Raw genomic sequence first — 20092 nt, forward strand, 5'->3', positions numbered from 1 at the left:
TAGGTATTGCTTTCCATCCCATCTGACAGTTGCGATTGAACTGGAATATTTAAACCAGAGCTGTCACAAATATATATAATGTGAACCACATATGCACTTTAAAAATTTTGAGCATTCACTTTAAAAAAGTAAAAAGAAAGGTGAGTTGAATTTTGTTTTGTTTTTTTTTTTTTGAGACAGAGTCTTGCTCTGTCACCAGGCGGGAGTGCAATAGTGCGATCTCGGCTCACTGCAACCTCCAACTCCCTGATTCAGGCTATTCTCCTGCCTCAGGCTCCTGAATACTTGGAATTATAGGTATCTGCCACTGTGCCCAGCTAATTTTTTTGTATTTTTAGTAGACATGGGGTTTCGCCATGTTGGCCAGGATGGTCTCATCTCCTCACCTGGTGATCCACCAGCCTTGGCTTCAAGAGTGCTGGGATTACAGGCGCGAGTCACCGCACTCGGCCAGACTTTAAGTATATATTTTATTTAATCCAGAACATACAAAATATGTTCATAGGTAATCAATATAAAATCATTGATCGATATTTTACATTATTTTTTGTGTGGTCTTCAAAATTCAGTAATTTAGACCACTCATTTATGAAATATTTGATAATCACATGTATCTAGTGGTTATCAAATTGGATAGTTTTAGACAATTATGCTTAATCATCATTAATTAGATTAAATGTGTCATCTTTCTAGTTTATTTTTTTAATTTAAATTATTGTTTGTTCCTGTCTCTCTTTTATTGACTTCCACCCTTGTCATGCTGTAGTGAGGTTCTCTAAGCTCCTGCTGTGGGGTGGTGTTAGAGTAAGCTAAGTAGGAAACTGGGACTTTATCACTTCTGGATGTTGATGAAGACATTCCCCCCATTCACAGCATCAGCGAGGAGACTTTTTTTTTTCCATCTCTACCTAGCAGTAATGATGCTTTCTTCCCCTACACATAGGGGTAGTGTCAAAGGGGACCTAGTAGAGACTGAGATGGTTTATCCCTGCCCACACTACCCCAGTGGCATCAGTAGAAGCAGAAACAAGGCACTCCCAGCTTTCCCAGTCAGAGTAATATCAGTAGAGACCTTTCAGGGAGTGGGAGCTCCCACCTCTTACCAGCGGTAATGAGGGAGATCCTCACCCCTTTGGGTATTAATAGAATCCCGGTGGGGAGTCTGGACTTCTGCCCCACCTAGGAGTAGTGCATCAGGACTGTCCTTCTCCTCTTCTCTTTCCTATATAGTGTCAGAGAGGGTCACCTACAACAGAAGGCTTATAAAAATACAAAATCTCATGATATAATACTCAAAATGTCCAGATTTAAATAGAAGCATCACTAGTACATCATAAAAAGAACAAGGAAATCTAAACTTGAATAAAAAAGAAACACATGCAAACATCAAGATAACCAAAATATTAGAATGATCTTACACAAACATTTATGGCAGCCATCATAAAAATGCTTCCATGGGCAATTATGAGCATGCTTGAAACAAATAAAAAAAAAGAACTAAAGAAATAAAAGCTATGAAAAGGAGCCAAATGGAAAGTTAAGAACTGAAAAATTTAGCTAAAATCTAAAACTTAATAAGCTCAAAATCAGAATGAAGGAAACAGGAAAGAATCTGTGAACTTCAAGGTAGAACAATAGAAATTATCCACTTTTAACAAGAAGAAGGCTCATCTGAAATGCAACATTCCACAACATTCCTCACATGCTGGAAGAAGAATGATTAGAGCCCTACTCCTGTAAGATTATAACAAAAGCTCAAACATGCGTGTAATAAGAGTCCTACAAGAAGAGGGGAAAGAAGGTAAGATGGAAAAAGTGGCTGGGCGCGGTGGCTCACACCTATAATCCCAGCACTTTGGGAGGCTGAGGCAGGTGGATCACGAGGTCAAGAGATCGAGACCATCCTGGTCAACAAGGTGAAACACCGTCTCTACTAAAAATACAAAAATTAGCTGGGCATGGTGGCACGTGCCTATAATCCCAAATACTCAGGAGGCTGAGGCAGGAGAATTGCTTAAACCTAGGATGCGGAGGTTGCGGTGAGCCAAGATTGTGCCATTGCACTCCAGCCTGGGTAACAAGAGTGAAACTCCGTCTCAAAAAAAAAAAAAAGATGGAAAAAGCACCTGAGGAAATGGTGGTTGGAAACTCCCCAGATTTGGTAAAAGACATAAACTATACACTCAAGAAGCTGAATAAATATAAAATAGTATAAACCCAAATAATCATAAACCAAGACACAGTCAGTTTTCTGAAAACTAAAGACAAAAATCTTGAAAGCAGTAAGAAAGAAATGACTGTGTATCATAGAAGAAAAAGAATTTGTATGATTGCAGCTTTCTCACTAAAAATTATGACTGACAGAAGGAGGTAACACAACATCTCTCAAGTGCTGAAAGAAAAGAGCTCCCAACCCAAAATCCTATATCCAGCAAAAATATCACTCAGGAATGAAGTGGAAATTAAGATAGTATTAGATAAAGACAAACTAGAAGAATATGTTGCCAAAAGGACTACCCTGAAAGATTGGCTCAAGGGAGTTCTCTAAATAAAAAGGAATAATAATAGAAGAAAAACTATTTTGGCCCTACAAAGGGCACGAACTCATCTTTTTTTATTGCTGCATAATAGTCCATGGTGTATATGTGCCACATTTTCCCTGTCCAGTCTATCATCGATGGGCATTTGGGTTGGTTCCAGGTCTCTGCTATTGTAAACAGTGTTGCAATGAACATTCGTGTGCATGTGTCCTTATAGTAGAATGATTTATAGTCCTTTGGATATATACCCAGTAATGGGATTGCTGGGTCAAATGGAATTTCTATTTCTAGGTTCTTGAGGAATTGCCACACTGTCTTCCACAATGGTTGAACTAATTTACACTCCCACCAGCAGTGTAGAAGTGTTCCTATTTCTCCACATCCTCTCCAGCATCTGTTGTCTCCAGATTTTTTAATGATCGCCATTCTAACTGGCCTGAGGTGGTATCTCAATGTGGTCTTGATTTGCATCTCTCTAATGACCAGTGATGATGAACATTTTTTCATATGTTTGTTGACCTCATGTATGTCTTCTTTTGTAAAGTGTCTGTTCATATCCTTTGCCCATTTTTGAATGGGCTTGTTTGTTTTTTTCTTGTAAATCTGTTTGAGTTCTTTGTAGATTCTGGATATCAGCCCTTTGTCAGATGGGTAAACTGCAAAAATTTTTTCCCATTCTGTTGGTTGCCGATTCACTCTAGTGACTGTTTCTTTTGCTGTGCAGAAGCTGTGGAGTTTGATTAGCTCCCATTTGTCTATTTTGGCTTTTGTTGCCAATGCTTTTGGTGTTTTGGTCATGAAGTCCTTGCCTTCTCCTATGTCCTGAATGGTTTTGCCTAGATTTTCTTCTAGGGTTTTTATGGTGCCAGGTCTTATGTTTAAGTCTTTAATCTATCTGGAGTTAATTTTAGTGTAAGGTGTCAGGAAGGGGTCAGTTTCTGCTTTCTGCACATGGCTAGCCAGTTTTCCCAACACCATTAATTAAATAGGGAGTCCTTTCCCCATTGCATGTTTTTGTCAGGTTTATCAAAGATTGTATGGTTGTAGATATGTTGTGTTGACTCCTGGAGAACATAATTCTCTGCAAACTGACACAAGAACAGAAAATGAAATACCGCATATTCTCACTCTTAGGTGGGTGATGAACAATGAGAACACATGGACACAGGGAAGGGAGCACTACACACTGGGATCTATTGGGGGAAATGGGGAGGGACAGCAGGGGGGGGAGCTGGGGAGGGATAGCATGGGGACAAATGCCAAATGTGGGTGAAGGGGAGGAAGGCAGCAAAACACACTGCCACGTGTGTACCTATGCAACTATCTTGCATGTTCTGCACATGTAGCCCAAAACCTAAAATGCAATAAAAAAAACTATTTTGGTATATCAGAAAGAATAATAGAGTAAATGTAAGGGTAATTTCAAAACATTTTTCTTCACCTATTAAGTTTTCTAAATTATGTTTGATGGTTGAAGCAAAAGTTATAATAATATCTGGATGGCACTGAATGTATGCAGATGAAGTACTTAAGACAATGAAAATGTATATGGGAATGGGATGTAAAGGGAAGTAGATTTCCTAACTTCATACTATTTGGTGAAGTCACACTGGTAGACTGTTTTTATGGTACTGGGATTTGTTTTAATCAGGTGTGGCAAGACACACAGACATAAAAATGACTCTGATGAAGGAAAAAGTTTTATAGATCCTTAGAAACAGGAGGCATGACACATCACAGGGAGGCCATACAGGGAAACACCAGTGTTGGCCAGGAGGCAGAGGGAGCAAGGGGGAAAATGTGGGCAAGAGACTCCTGTTTTTTCTGTGCAAAACGCAAGGCAAGACAGGGTAAACTGGGTTAGGGTTGGCTAGTTTAAATAATTTCAGTGGGCTCTAGGGTATAGGGTCCTGATCTGTCTGGTACAGGGTCCTAAAGTGATTATGGAATATGGATAGTTAGCCCAGATGTAAGTACTAGATAAAGGCAATCCCTGGGAATTTGAGCTCCAGATTGGTTAGTTTGTATATGAAAAGTGCATTCCCAAGCCAGTCATTTTCTATTTCTAGAAATTCATTAGCCTTAAGAGGAGCAGTCCATTCAGGAATAAGATGCTAAAGTATTAAATACAAACAATTAGAAAATTTGGTGTGTGTGTTTGCATGCATGTCTGTGCGTATGTGTGTAAAATACATTATATATGTTATATATTACATATACCACGTGTATTAGTTTTTTTTTTCACACTGCCGATAAAGACATACCCCAAACTGGGAACAAGAAGAGATTTAATTGGACTTACACAGTTCCACATGGCTGGGGTGGCCTCAGAATCATGGTGGGAGGTGAAAGGCATTTCTTACACAGTGGCAGCAAGAGAAAAATGAGGAAGAAGCAAAAGCAGAAACCCTGATAAACCCATCAGATCTCATGAGACTTGTTCACTATCATAAGAACAGCATGGGAAAGACCAGCCCCCAGGATTCAATTACCTTCCCTGGGTCCCTCCCACAACAGATGGGAATTCTGGGAGATATAATTCAAGTTGAGATTTGAGTGGGGACACAGCCAAACCATATCACCATGTTATGTATCTATAATGTAATAATTAGAGAAACAACTAGAAAAAGTGATATAGAAGGATGCACCCCAAAATAATTTAACAAATGAAAATGAAATTCATAAATGTTTTTAAACAGGAAGACAAGGAAATTAAAAAAAGAAAACAAAAAAATGAACAAAAAATAAAATGAAAAAAATCCAACTTCAGCATCATAAGGAACTTAGAAGTTATTATTTTCATTCTTACAATAGAAAAACTAAGTAAACTGAAAATCAATTATTTTTCTTGTACTTGGGAGGATTGATGTAACAGGGAAAACTACCACCCTGACATCTGGAGAAACAAGCAAACCTGAGGGAGAACCATAGCTAAAATCTGCTCAATGGAAAATGGGTCCCTGAGGAAGCACAGACACTGTACTTAGTAGAAAAAGACTTTAAGACAACTGTCTTAAATATACTAGAAAAACTAAAGAAAACCATCAACAAATAAACTAAATAAATCCAGAAGAACTATGTATAACAAAATACAAATCTGTAAAGAAAAGAAATTGACATTATAAAAAGGAGCCAAACAGAATTCTGGAGCTGAAAAATACAATAACTGATGTGAAAAATCCACTAGAGTGGTTCAGTAGCATATCCGAGCAGGCAGAAGAATGAATCAGGAAATCTGAAGATAGATCAATTTAAATTACCCAGTCTGAGAAGCAGAAAAGAAAGAAAAAAAGAAGAAAAATAAGACGACCTAAGAAACCTGTAGGATACCATCAAGCATTTTCATATACTTATAATGAAAATCCCAGGAGAGGAGAGAAGGTGGCAGAGAATAAATAATGGCTGAAAACTTCCCAAATTTGATAAAAGACATAAAACCACACATTTGAGAATCTCAGCAAATTCCAGAAGGATAAATGGGAAAAGAATCACACAGAGACAAAGACAAAGACAAATTGTTGGAAGACAAAGACAAAGAGATAATTATCCAAAATGCGTAACGAAACAACTCATGGCATACAAGATAGCATTGATATAGCAGATTTTTCATCAAAAATCATGAAGGCCAGAAGAGAGTGGGATAACATTTTGAAAGTGCCAATAGAAAAAATTTTGTCAACTGAGAATTCTATATCTGTCAAAACTTTCAAAAATGAAGGAGCTGAGTGCAGTGGCATGTGCCTATAGTCCCAGCTATTCAAGAGACTGAGAAAGGAGGATCACTTGAAGCCAGGAGTTTCAGGCTGTATGGTGCTGTGATCATGCCTGTGAATAGCCATTGCACTCTAGCCTGGGCAATATAGCAAGATCCCATTTCTTAAAAAAAAAAGAAAGAAAGAAAGGAGGAATGAAGTCATTCCTAACAAACAAAAGATAAGGAAATTTATTATTAGTAGACCTTTCCTACAAAAAGTGCAGAAAAAAATCCTTGAGTCAGAAATGAAAGAGGCTGGGCAAGGTGGCTCACGCCTGTAATCCCAGCATTTTGGGAGGCCAAAGAAGGCCAATCACCTGAGATCAGGAGTTCAAGACCAGCCTGGCCAACATGGTGAAACCCCATCACTACTAAAAACACAAAAATTAGCTGGTCATGGTGACACACACCTATAATCCCAGATGCTCAGGAGGCTGAGGCAGGAGAACTGCTTGAACCCAGGAGGTAGAGGTTGCAGTGAGCCTAGATCATGCCACTGCACTCCAGCATGGGTGACAGAGCAAGACTTCATCTCGAAAAAAAAAAAAAAAAAGAAAAATGAAATGAAAAAAGAATGAATTCCTTACCCAGTCCCAGGTGCTTCTTCCTGGCAGTGTGAAAATGGACTAATGCACATAGTTTTCAAATTTCAGTGTGCTTTAGAATCCAAGAAGACTTGCGCAAACAAGGATTAGCCAGCCGTGTCCCTGGAGCTTCTGATTCAGTAGGTTTGGGGTGGGGCCTGGGATTCTGCATTTCCATCAAGTTCCCAGGGGATGTTGACATTCCACATTTTGAGAACAGTTGCTTTATAGGATGCTTTTCTGAGGGAGTGGGAATGAACTCTAGTTCAAATCAGCGATTCCCCCTTGAATTCCTCTATTAGTGCCTGTGTAATGGTAATCATCCTAGATTACGTCCTAGGGTGGAATCAGCATAGTACGTTCAACTAGATGTAAACCGGCAAAACCAACCATACTTCAACCCATGATTGGCCACCATGTAGCTTATATTTTCTCTTCTCAAACATTATTGATAATTGATGGTTAAATAATGACTTGGTAATATTCCTTAAATATATATGGTAGTGGAGCAATCTTTGTTTTTCCACCACAAAAAATCCTCTTCCGCTTTTGAAGTTCTTGCAGCTCTGCCCTCCTCCCAGTCTCATTACTGAATTGTCCCTAAATTACAAGCATGCAGTGGGTATTTGGAACAAGGGGAGGCATTTCTGCTTTTCCACTGTTTCTTATGGGGATATGTTGCTTCTCTTCCTCCCTGGTGGTGTTGAGGCCTCACAAACATCTCAGCAAGGGCCACTGTGTTACTTTTGTAATAATTTATTTCAGTCAAATCTGCAAAAGGCTTTTCTGGTCTCTACACTTTTGTTAACTCTGACACTCACTGTGACACCTCACCACCCACTCTTAGTTTTTCTCTATTTTCTGATAAAGAGATAACAAACATCAAAAGATGTGTTAATCTAAGCTCCGCATGCTGTAATCCTTGCCTTTGGGAATTTCAAAGCTGCTTCTTAGCTGAGGGCATCTTCTTCTTCTTTCTTTTTTTGTGAGATGGAGTCTCACTCTGTCTTCCAGGCTGGAGTACAGTGGTGTAATTTCGGCTCACTGTAACATCTGCCTCCAGGGTTCAAGCAATTCTCCTACCTCAGCCTCCCAAGTAGCTGGGATTACAGGCGCACACCACCACACCAAGCTAATTTTTGCATTTTTAGTAGAGATGGGGTCTCACCGTGTTGGCCAGACTGGTCTTGAACTCTGACCTCAGGTGATGCGCCCGCCTTGGCCTCCCACAGTGCTGGATTGCAGGAGTGAGCCACCACGCCTGGCAGCTGAGGGCTTCTTAAAGGAGACTGTTCCTCTTGATGAATGAATACTTCGCTTGTATTATGAACAGATTGACTGCAAAGCAATTTCAGTGCTGTCTGCTTGTACTTATGCTTTGCCTATTTTTGCTTTAAAGATTGATATCTTTAAAAAATGATTGATGATATCTACTACATATTGCATGATCTAGCAAACAGCTAATATACGCTGAATATATGCCACATGCCAACATCTACACTGAGTGCTTTTCATAATTTAATTCTCATAATTACCCTGTCTGGTAGGTACTAATATTCCTATTTTACAGATGAAGAAACCATCTGTAAGTTGAAAGGCTAATTAACTGAGGTCACAGAGCTAAACAGTAGAGTGAGGATTAAAACCCAGTTAAGACCCAAATACATTGTATTCGGAACGCTCAGCTGCTCCTCATTTATTTGCCTGCCCAGTTATCAGCAAATTTACACAATTGCTACATACTGGCTCCAAATCCTAGAGAATCTTAAAACTGCCTTCTCTTTCCATTTCCATTTATTGAGGAAAGGATGTTCACATCTATAGGCAAAGATGCAGATGGGGAACACAATGTAACAGATTATGGCTCTCTAGAACAATTTAAAATGCTGTCATCTCCCTTTCACTGATATTCTCTGATGGATTCATTTGCCCATGATAATAGAATTGCTGCTTCAGTCTCCTGCCTCCCAAATTTCTTCTGGCTCACACTGGCCAGTGGCCTTTGGCTTTTCACTCTTAGCAATTCCTTCCTGAAAAGCCTGTTTGCTGGTGCATCTCTACACCCGGAAGAGAGGAAATCCATCCTAACTTTCTGACGGGCTTTTCATTAGTTTCAAGTTCAAGTTGAAGTTTTTACTTTTGTTGAGAAAAATACACATTACCGGGAGGCAGGTATAGGAGGAAGCAGCCTGGTCTCTCGTTTTGTTGATGTTCTCTGTTGCCCAGAGATCCAGTTTCATGTTTTGAAATTTTTAATAGTAAAATCAAACCCAACGGGAAAGACAATCAACACCCTGAAAAGAAAAGAGCCAGGGGAAAACAGATAGCTTTCTTCACTGAGGTTTCACCGGATTTTCCTGATTGTGTTGATTTTAACTTTTAAAAGGCACCATGGTTTGCTGTGTTTATTTTCCAAGTTTCCATTCCTAACATATGACCCTCATTTGGGTAGAAAAGTAGATTCATTATTTCCTCCTTTGAACAACTGCTTTTCTGCTACTATAGAAGAGAAATGAGAAAAAGTGAGCTAAATTCAAGATCAAAACTGAGAATGTACAAAAAAATGATGTTATTTTGCATGAGATTGTATTACAAAATTATTTCTAACTTTTTTTATTTATTTATTTATTTTTGAGACAAAGTCTCACTCGGTTGGCCAGGCTGGAGTGCAGTAGTGTGATCTTGGTACACTGTAACCTTGAACTCCTGTCCCCAAGTGATCCTCCTGTCCCAGCCTCTCAAGCAGCTAGGACTACAGCGTGTTCTGGCATGCTCAGCTAATTTATTTTATTTTGTTTTTATTTTTGTAGAGGCGGGATCTCACTAGGTTTCCCAGGCTGGTATCAAACTCCCGGGCTGAAGTGATCCCTTTGCCTTAGGATTACTGGCATGAGCCACCATGCCCAGCTATTTCTAACTCTTCATTAAAAGCTAATGACTATCCAGATCTCTGCCAATATAATTTAGTTTCGCTTGTTTTTGAACTCTATATGAATTGAAGTTACAATATGTATTATTTTGTGTCTGACTTCTTTCACTCAATAGAATGTTTGTGAGATATAGCCATGATGTTGTATGTTGCAATCTTTCATTCATTTTTACTACTATGTAGTATTTTGCTGATGGTTATTCCAAGATTGATTTATCCAATCTCTTGTTTAATGATGTTAGATATCCAATCTCCTGTTGAATGATACTTTTTAGTCATGTTGCTATGAGCATTCTTGTACATGTCCTTGGTGCACGTATGTATACCAGGAGTATAATTGGTGAGTTAGAGAGAATCTGTGTGTTCTACTTCATTAAACAATATCAGACTGCTTTCCAAGACAGCTGGCCCAATTTATACCCTCACCAGGAGTGTATGGGAGTTCCTGTTGTTCCAACAATTGGTATTGTCCTGAGATGCTTAAACACATCCTTCCCTTTAATGCCAAACTGACATTTATTGAGCCTCCTTCCTGCATGACAGGGAGATCGGTCTTTGTAGTTCTTCCCCCAGTAATTTCAGACACTCTCCAGAGAAAGCTCACGCATACTGTAGATCCCGCTCAGCTGTTAACCTTGTGTTGGTCTTGTAGACAGTTGCTTCACTCCCTGCAGGCAATTCTTGCCATTTTATATTCTTAAGCCCTGCTGAGGAAGCACAGTGAATGATACTCTTTTGGTGGAGGACTCGGTAAGCATCATGCAAGAGACAGGTTTTGGGGGATAAGAAATGAGTGATGGATTCTGAAAGTTGTGACACTCTTTTTTTTTTTTTTTTTTTTTGCCAATCAGTTTGAGCTTATGACGTTAGCCTTGAACTGATGACCTCACCTTCGCGAGCGCCATGACCTCCGGCGGGAGCCACTTTGGACCCCGTTGTGACACTCTTTATGCAGACTAAAGATTAACTGGAGTACAGCTGAGTGTAACCAGTTGGAGGGGAATGGTAGAGGTGTCTGGCTTCAGGTTATCTTCCAAGTGATTTACCTGGGATGTCTGCCTTCCACCCTGATGCTCTGTTCCTTTGACTCAACTAGGCTTTCTGGCTAGGTAGAAAATTTATACTACTATTAAATTTGGGCAAGAGGGGCTCTAGCCCTAGGCCTAGCCCTCCTGTTCTGCTTTCTCCAGCTGTGCTCCATTCCAGAGTGCAAGGAGAGCTCAGGGTCAAGGAGACATGACCCCCTTCTACACTGTGCTTCAGGGACCCAGCACCTCAGAATCCCATGTCCAAACAGCCCCAAGCTATGTTTCAAAGCCTGGGTGGGCTCCTTCCCTGGGTCTGTTGTCCTGAGGCAGATACTACTTGTGTGTGTATAGGCCCAGACAGCCAAGGAGTAGGTACTTACAGAAGGTATGAATTTGGATATGAGGGCTGGATTATTCTCAGGCATGTGTACAAGCCCATTTTGCCTTCTGGCCTGAGTTGGGGAAAGAAGAGAGAGAGAAGTTTCGGGGAGCTGGGAGCCTGGACCAGTTATCTCTGCACGTCCACATGTTAATGTAGAACTCTGAGGAGTATGAGAATTTTAAATTCAAATACGGCCTTGTAAGTCATTAGGAAGGTATTATTTGTTAAGGTAAGAGAATAAAATGTCTTTTATTTTGTAGTTTTCAGCTTGACTTATTGTAGCTTTTAAGTATCTAGACCAATGGTGAGGGCTTGTTCCCATACCCTCGTCCTGGGCCCTGCAAACGTTAGTGAGGTTTCAACCTCTATACCTCGATGGTCTGCTCCAGCTCGATTCTGGCAACTAGCTCTGGAATCTTCTACTTAGTATCTCGCTGGCATTAGTTATTTCCTCAGCTTTCTCAGGTTCCCTTACTATCTGATTTTGTCCCCCAACCCTGCAAATATCAGTATTTAGTGACTGAGGTTGTCATCCTGCACCTTACTTGGAAGGATTCTGCCACACCTCCTGATTAATAGTGGATAATATCTTTTCCTTCCTCTACCTTCACCTACCTACCAAGTCTTTCTGATTAGTCAAAGAAATATCTACATTATAAAATGAAGAACTATCCACCTCTTTAATGACTGGGATGGACCGAGACAAACCAAACCCCACTACCAAGCATCTTTTGTAGAAAACATCTTTTAATAAATACTTTAAGGTTAAGTTTTTGTTATCAAGTGCATTTGAAAGTTGGAGAGAATCCATGTGTTAATTATCAGGAAAATTCAAGCTTAAGGGAAAATGTGGAACATTTATATAAATGAAATTTTGATTCGGCAATCTAATATAACTCTGCAAATAAGCAGTTGCCTATTAGCCCCAGGCACCTAAAATAATGAAAAGCACAGAAGAAAGCATCCGCAAAATTATAGAACGTATATATTAATTTTTCCCCTTAAATTATAAAGGATTAGTGAATTACTTATGTATTAAGGTAACAAAATATTTTCAAGCTGATGTCAGAGCCCATCACAAGGAGAGTCAGTGTTGACTGCACGTGCTGATTGATGACCTTCTCGTTGTAGAAAGGGAAAGTGGTCTGGGTGGGTTAGGAAATGTTCCACACAATAGGGTGTGGGTGGGGGACCATAGGATTGTAAAGTACCAGGGAGCAGCTTGTTAAGAAGAAAATGTGAAGACAGAGAGGGACAGCAAGGTGACGGGCACTCAGGGGATGGAAGAAGAAAGTTGGTGAGAAATCCCCCTAGGCGGGAATGATGGAAATTTTGAGAATGGCTCAGAGGTGTCTAAGGCTGAGACCAAATTTCAAATAATCTCCTATGCTTTGTGATGTTACCGCTCTCCTGCCTTCTCTCTACAAAATGTTAAACAAAATACCTCTATGTAAAACTATCCCATGTTACAGTATCTGTGAGAATCACGAAGAGGAAACTATGCTTATTTAGGTTAGTATATGATGAAAAGCAAAACCAGTAAGAGGGGAAATTCGTATGAAATGGGACATTCTACAGAGGCAAGGAATAAGGGTAAGATTTGACTTAGAGAAATATAATCTTCTCTAGAATCCCTGGACACTTTGGTGGTGATGCCGTTTCCCATCATTTGTGGGACGGGTGCTGAGCTATTGTGATGTAAATGTTAAAGAAGAAGGTGATTCTGTAAGGCTGGAGGATTTGGGGGCATCCATATGATGGCACCTGGGCCATCTTCACAAATTCAGGCTGTCTTTATTTTAAAGAAGTGTTTTTATAGAATACAGTACATACAGAATTGATTAGAAGTGATTTAATTCTTTATGAAATGTGAAGTTTCAAAATTGATAGGTTTGTAAACTAAAGGATGTGATGTATTAGATATGGGTTTTAATCAACAAGCATTTTACATTTTTTCTGTTCTTAGCATTGTACTTATGCTGAGAGACACAAAGGGTATGTCAGACACAGTTCTTGCTCTACAGGAGGTAACAAACAAGTCACATGACGCAGTAAGAAGGTGGGGTGCTTAGGCTTGTGCTGGAAGGCAGCAGGAGTTAAGAGAGAGAAAAGAACAGCTGAGATGCAAACATCCTAAGAAGTTGTGCTGTACCATAAGGGAAGGCTGGAAACAGGAGGCTGGAAGAAGATGTGATCTTCCAGGTTGAGGTAACAGCATATGCACAGGCACAGACAGATGCAGGAATTCAATATGGCATGATGTACACACACTACAAATTAGGTGACTGGGTAGAGGGTTTTTCCCCAAGAGGAATAAAGGAGACACATGCCTGTGGAGCAGGGAAGATAATGAAAACTTTGAAAGACCAGGTGGGGATTCCCAGGTGGGATCTATGATAAACAATGGGGAGTCACTGCATATTTAATAAATGGTATTTTAGATATACTTGCCTCACAGCAGGCTATAGCATGGCTACATAAATGATAAACTAGAGGTAGGAAGGAAACAGGGGCCCAAATCTGGGCATGAGTGACATGTGACCAGACCAAGATGGTGGGATCACGGTGTAGTTGGAGGAGCCCCAGAGGTTTTCCACATTTGTGCTCTATTAAGCATTATACCCTTAAAAGCTTTCTTCAGATAAAAATATACCATTTAACAGAGGTCTAGCTATTACTGTCGTCCCACATTCAACATATATTTTAAACTTTTTCCATTTGAGCAATTTTTCATCCACTTTTTTTTTTTTCTGAGACGGAGTCTCCCTCTGTCTCCAGGCTGGAGTGCAGTGGTGCAATGTGGGCTCACTGCAACCTCTACCTCCTGGCTTCAAATGATTCTCATGCCTCAGCTTCCCAAGTAGTGGGGATTACAGGAACGCACCACCACACCCAACTAATTTTTGTATTTTTAGTAGAGACGGAGTTTCACCATGTTGGCCAGGATGTTCTTGATCTCCTGACCTCATGATCCACCTGCCTCAGCCCCCAAAGTGCTGGGATTACAGGTGGGAGCCACCGTGCCTGGCCCATTCAACTTTATAATACAAGCCCCTCTAAAGACGTTTACTTCCCGATTTTGGTAAATTTCCTGTTTATGCATTTTTATAAGCTTGGGATAGCCAACCTATTTCCTAGAAGACTCATGCATTCTAGACCTCTGATAGGAAAGGTGAAATTAAAATTCATTATTATTTTATCTTTTGGTTTCTTTGGTCATAGAGTGTACAAGACAAAGATGTACAGTGTGTGCAATATCAGGTGCCCTGCTGCAAAGTGGCTCTGGTCTGGCAAGGCTGGGGACGGCTCTTGCGGGTTTGCAGTGGGATTTAAAGTTTGATGAATGGATACAAAACATATCACTGGTATAATCTAAATGATGTGACATAATTTATGCTCCAACTGTAAAACCCTCATAAATCCCAGCAAATGACAAGAAAATCGCATATGTTGGGCCATTCTGCGAACTACGTACACGGGCCTCAGTGAATTTATGATCTTTCTGTTTTCGACTCCTTTCTCCCATTTAGGAGATTAGTTCCTCTCTTGTTAACTCTATCCTGCGAAAGGCACAAGCTAAAACTGTCTCACAAACCTTCACCATTAATCCTCAGATGAATTTCAGCATTTGAAAATGCTAAGATGCCAGAACTTAAAAAAAAGTACGACTTTGCTGTCTGTTTTATTAATCACTAGTGTCTTTGTCTCCAGAGATAAGTGCGACATTAATCAGAAATTCAGGAAAGCATTTCCCATGTTGATTTAAGTGGGTTTCTGGGGTCACTTTTAGAAAGCATAAAACATTTGCTCATTATTCTGTATATACTAAGTTACTGAATGGTTATTTCTCATTTTATGATCTTATAATTCAAGCTATAATTTTAGTCCTTAATTAGAGAGGGATTAGGAAACATAGCAGTTACTCATTTATAGGAAAAAGGGCTTTCATTATATGAAATTGCTTTATAACTGCAAATATTACTAAGACAAAAGCAGGAAAAAGGAAAATATTTAACAAATAGATAAATAAAAGAAAAACCTTGTGGAGATACTAGCTATAGATAGGTGGGTTTTAAGTTTAGAGAAGCTAAGCCTCAGGATGCTAGATTTTTCTTTTCAGCTGTCAAGGCTGTAACTTGGGTATTAAAAGCTGATGAATAACATAAAGCAGCAGCATTTTCTGTAGGTGCACTTGGAGTAAAGATAACTTAATGAATATAATTGCACTCAAATAGCTTAGGGTTAGCAATTATAACTAATTACTGGTGTAGAGTTTCTCTCTCTCATTTCTAATAAGGAGTACAGTGGAAGGATAGTTTAACTCTAGACACCAATTTAATTTAAACGTTAATGGGAATAGTTTTGGTTTTGCCTAAAAGATTTTGATGAATTTTGATTGCAGCGAACTTCAATTCCAGCCATGTCTTCATCATCAGCCTTTCTTCGTCTGTCACTTGGAGGATGTTCTATCCTGTCCTAACGTCTATAAAACCGAGCAGCTCAGAGTCTCCCATGAATTAGTGAAAAGCCCTTGCACGATTTTGGGTGAGCAGTGAGGCTTAGCTTCTGTGGATTTTGAACTGTTGCATGAAATCAGTCAGGATTTCAGAGCACCAGTGAGTGGAGGTGTCTCCTACATATTTGTATTCCTAGAAGCATCCAACACAATGGCCAATAAGTAGTTAGTGCTGAAGAAATGTTTATTGAGAGAAGAGGTGAATGCAGGTATTTTTGTATATTTGGGTTGGGTCATTGTTTTCTTCTCTCTCTTTTTTTCTTTCTACACATAGGATAAAGAGACTGTAATACATGACTAGAATAATTTGATACTTAAAAAATAAATGGTTGGAAACAATGACACATTAAACTATCTATTGTGCAAACATTCACCACCAAAGCCATTTTTGGCCACAGTGCAGGACTGTTAGAACTTATGAGGGACCTTTAATCTCTGCCAAAAGTCCCAAGTAGTTGACAATTATATTATTTCTCTATAAGTTAATCTTAACTGATTTGCCTGTTTGGGGACAAAAACCAAAAACAAGCCATGTTACCATTATGTTCACAAACCAAGAAGCAGGAAGCCTTTTAATTCTCATTATCTTCATTAGTGAAGCAGTTTACTTTGCTGTGTTTTGTGCTTTGAAAAAGTTTGACTAGATATACAAAATATAGAGCAGAGAGGAGGAATAATATTGCATATGAGAGCTAGAAAACTTAGGCTCGAAGGTGGCTCTGCTGTGTGACCTTGGGTGAATTAATTATCTGTAGCTAAGTTCCTCATTTGAAAATGGGGGTATAATAATGGCGCCTAACTCCAGATGGTGTGACGATCGAAGGAATTAGATAAAGTGTTTAGACAGTGCTTGGAACATAACAAATTGTGTATAAGTATCAGCCATTTTGGTATATGACTTTACAGAAAGCATAAATGCTGAAGAGAATAACCCACTTACTGAGAACCACAGCAGTTTCATGAATATAAGCATATCATTCCAAAAAATATTATAGGAGAGATACATTCCAACAGCACAAGTAAAGGAAAGAAAACACTTTACAAATGTGTAGTTAGTGAATTCTAGTATTCTAAAACCAGAGATATTGGTGGCATGTTGAATAGGAGAAAAAAGGAGTCCAGGAAGATTTGGAGTAAACAGGGAGTCAGACAGTTGATTTTCAACCTTGGACCCTGTTCGAATCACTTGGGAGCGCCTATTAACTCATACCGGGGACTCTATATTTTTGAGAAATGCCCTAACTGATTCTGATGCAAAATGATGTTAGAAAAGAGCCTTAGAGAATGAAGGGGAGCCGAGATCTGGGCTTGGGAGTGGGAATGAGATTTGGGTAGGCAACTCAGGCAGTTGGCACCATGGGAAAGTGTCACTCAGTGTTACCAAGCCACAGCTAGAATAATTCGTTCAACTCAGATCAATCCATCAGCTTGTTACTGAGTGTTTCTGTTCTGGGTTCACATAAAACTGTGTTTATTTTCAAATCAACTACAATCTTTTTCTCTGATACAGGATGAGAATAATTGCTTTCCAGACAGAAAGTTAAAGCCTTAAGCAGTAATTCCTTCCTGTCCACAGTAAGTCTTGCTTTCAAGACTAATAACAAGTATCATTTTCTTATGACTGATCTCTCTATCTATCCATCCTACCTATCATCTATATCAATCTGTCTTCATCATCATCAGTTTATCCATTCTAGGTCTTTTGGTAGTAGATATTTCAATACATTAAAAACAAACAAATGAAAAACCAAAATAAGCCTGACATTTAGTGCCTCCAAGCTCCAACCATTCTCTTTTTTTAAACCACTTTAAGTAGAGACAAAATAAGCAAAAGGTTTACTTCGGTGGTAGAGTAAATTTACACTTTGTGGAAGTTTAAATTTGAAAGGCTGAACTAGATTTCTGAATTTTTCGAAGTGAAACTGATGAGATTAAAATAAATTGCTCCATTTCCTGGAATCAGGCCCCACCCAAATGGATCATGAGTTTTTCTGAAAACTTGATTAAAATTAAAATGATCTCATATAGAGAGGCTTTGGAAATGGTGGAGAAAACCCAACATCAGGCATGTTTGTTCTCTATACGTTAGAAAGAACGGGTCAGAATTTGGTAAGATTTGAAAGTGGGGATGTTGTATCTTTCTTTTGAAATTTGGTCTTATCCTACTTCCAGAATGAAGAGATTCCATTTCTAGTACTAAGTGTTCTCTATTTCCTTTCACATTTCACAATACTTTCCAGGCCAATTTTTTTTCCACATATAACCAATGAATCCAGTATCATGTTTTTAACAATCTTTCATTTCCTCTCCAATTTGTGATGTTATTTGGAATTCTTATGTGTATAATAAACTGCCTACGGATTTAAATTATTTTAAATTCATGTATATTGGGTTACTCCTTGACTGTTTACCTTGTGACATTGACTTATCTCTTTATTTTTGCATCTGTATCAAGCTTGGCAACTGTATTTTTTAAAGCATATTTTCGTATCTGGCAAGATGACATCCATAGCCTTCTTCTTCTTTTTCAAAATGCACTTCGCTTTTTACCTAGTTGCTAACCTATCATTACTTCAAAAAATATCCCTTATCAACAATTTTTAAAAGGCTATTGGGATGCCTCTTGAAACCATAATAAACTTATACATTATTTTGGAAGGAATTAATGTTTTTATAGCATCAGTTCATCAAGGAACATGACACACCTCTACAGTTATTAGTTTCTCAGACCTCTCAGTAAAGCACACTTCTGTTATTGCTTGGGATCATTCTGGTTTCTTGGTGATTTTTGTTGCTGTGGCAAATGGCATTTTCTACCTGGTTACCGTTGGCATAAGTGAGATTTCTACTTATATAATTATATGGTTTGCAAATCACTGAAAGCTTTTCTTTCAATAAATTACCTCTTATTTCTGTTTTGTGTTTATTTTATTTTATTTTTTTATTTTTTGAGACAGGGTCTCTCTCTGTCACCAAGGCTGAAATGCATTGGCACAATCTCAGCTCACTGCAACCTCAACCTCCTAGGCTCAAGCAATCCTCCCACCTCAGCCTCCCAAGTAGCCGAGACTTCAGGCACATCCTACCATATCTAGCTAATTTTTTGTACTTTTTATAGAGACAGAGTTTTACCATTTTGCCTAGGCTGGTCTCAAACTCCTGGACTCGAGTGATCCAACAGCCTCAGCCTCCCAAAGTGCTAGGATTACATGTGTGAACCACTGTGCCTAGCCTGGTTTGTGTCTGATATCAGCTAAAACTTCTAGAACATGTTGAATAATAAGATTATAGTAGGCATCTTGATTTTACTCTCAATTTTACTGGAACCTCCTCTAGCATTTCTATTTTAAGTATGACGTTGTCTATGGCTTAAGATAGATGTTATTTGTATTATATGAGAAGCTGTCTGGGATACCCAACCTCCAAAATGTCTATAATGATTCTTATCTTCTGGTAGTCACACTTTTGTGAAGTCTCCTCTCATAGTAAATAAGGCTGATGTGTGTAACAATATTATGGATATGAAGTCTGACGACTTCTGGGGCTGGTTCATAAAAGACATTGCAGTCTCTGCCTGGAAATTTTCCTCTGATTACTCACTCTGGGGGAAGCCAGCTGCCATGTTGCAAGAATCTCAGGCAGCCCTATAATGAATGGTGAGGAACCAAGACCTCCCATCAAACAGCCAGCTCTAACTTGCTAGGCATGTGAGTAAGTCGGCTTGGAAGCAGATAGTCTGGCCCCATTCTAGCCTTCAGAAGACTGCAGCCCTGGTTGATATTTTGATTGCAAACTCATGAAAGACCTTGAGTCAGATTCATCTAGCAAAGACACTTCTGAATTCCTAACTTATGAAATATCTGAGGTAATAAATGCTTATTGTTTTAAACTGCTAATTTGGAGGTAATTTACTATGCAGCAATAGATAGCTGACAACTTCCAAAATTATATTTAAAATAAATTATTTAAGGCCAGGCACGGTGGCTCTTGCCTGTAATCCTAGTGCTTTGGGAGGCTGAAGCAGGTGGATCACCTAAGGACAGGAGTTGGTGACCAGTTTGACCAACATGGTGAAACCCATCTCTACTAAAACTACAAAAATTAGCCAGGTGTGGTGGTGCATGCCTGTGATCCCAGCTAGTCAGGAGGCTGAGGCAGGAGATTTGCTTGAACCCGCAGAGGTTACACTGAGCCAAGGTCACACCACTGCACACTAGCCTGGGCTACAGAGCAAGACTCCTTCTCAAAAAAGTAAAAAACAAAAATAATAATAATAAAAATAAAATAAATCATTTAAGTTAGCAATGGTAAAAATGATGCTCAATGCCTTTTGGACATCTGTGAGATTATTCTTTTTTT

General features: G+C 39.1%; 1 long non-coding RNA gene across 15 annotated transcripts in view; it reads left to right on the forward strand.

The window, feature by feature from the left end:
* Nucleotides 1-20092, forward strand: part of LOC128932224 (uncharacterized) — a 161626-nt gene that overhangs the window by 56654 nt on the left and 84880 nt on the right. The window contains exon 11 of one of the 15 annotated variants that reach the window (XR_013536195.1): nt 15620-15762. The exons of the other annotated variants lie outside the window; for them this stretch is intronic. This is a non-coding gene — a long non-coding RNA (uncharacterized LOC128932224). The remainder of the gene's footprint in view (nt 1-15619; nt 15763-20092) is intronic. 15 annotated transcript variants of the gene reach the window in all.

This window comes from Callithrix jacchus, chromosome 5 (genome assembly GCF_049354715.1).
Source record: "Callithrix jacchus isolate 240 chromosome 5, calJac240_pri, whole genome shotgun sequence".
NCBI lineage: Eukaryota > Metazoa > Chordata > Mammalia > Primates > Cebidae > Callithrix > Callithrix jacchus.